General features: G+C 36.2%; 1 non-coding gene across 1 annotated transcript; it reads left to right on the top strand.

Moving 5' to 3' along the window:
• The first annotated feature begins 268 nt into the window (after positions 1-268).
• Positions 269-433, top strand: LOC147466456 (U1 spliceosomal RNA). Its single transcript, XR_015190883.1, has one exon. It is a non-coding gene; the product is annotated as a U1 spliceosomal RNA (small nuclear RNA).
• The last annotated feature ends 368 nt before the right edge of the window (positions 434-801 follow it).

Genomic DNA, 801 nt, shown 5'->3' on the forward strand with positions numbered 1-801 from the left:
TATATTATGAATACATAAGAAACGACATATATTTTGTTTTAATAATTATCCCATGTACTGTAAGTGAATGTCTTTTATTATTTTTAATAACACCATTAAGGATATAGGAAACTTGTTTATAAAGAAAATTGCAATGCGATTGTAAGTAAAGTTCAGTATTTTATAATTAAACTAAAGGTAATGTAAAATTTGATAAAGAGCCTTTTTATTTTTGTAGTGACTTGGTTTGCATATGGTGGACGTGGGCTGTCGCCAGGCGTTGGAAAGCCTACTTACCTGGCACAGGAGATACCGTGGATCACGAAGTCGGTTCTCCCAGGGCAAGGCTCACACATTGCACTCCGGTGGGGCTGACCCCTGCGATTAACCCAAATGTGGTTAACTCGAGTGCGCAATTTTTGGTAGTGGGGGACTGTGTTCGCGCTATCCCCCTTAAAACAATTTCAATATAGAATTTGATCAGATCTGTAAGGGTGATCTGTCAGATTTATGAAATGAAGGATTGTCCTCATTATGGATTGGGTTCTAATGAAGGTCTGGAAAAGTATATTTTGATATATAAAGGGAAGTCTTTCCCATAGCATCGTGCGACAACTAGGAACTTTTTATTACTATAACATTTTTTTTTACATAAACACCAACCCCATAAGTATAACAGCTAATAGTTTTTCTACAGCGATTCAGACCCTAAAATTCCTGTAAATGTATGCAGCAGATATTAGCTGTCCAATTATTCTGTGGAGGGAAATCCAGACAGGGATTCTTTTATAGACATCAGAAGTATGTTTTTCTTTATATTCG

Source organism: Penaeus japonicus, unplaced genomic scaffold (assembly GCF_977035675.1).
Source record: "Penaeus japonicus unplaced genomic scaffold, GWHDUDI00000001_assembly GWHDUDI00000786, whole genome shotgun sequence".
NCBI lineage: Eukaryota > Metazoa > Arthropoda > Malacostraca > Decapoda > Penaeidae > Penaeus > Penaeus japonicus.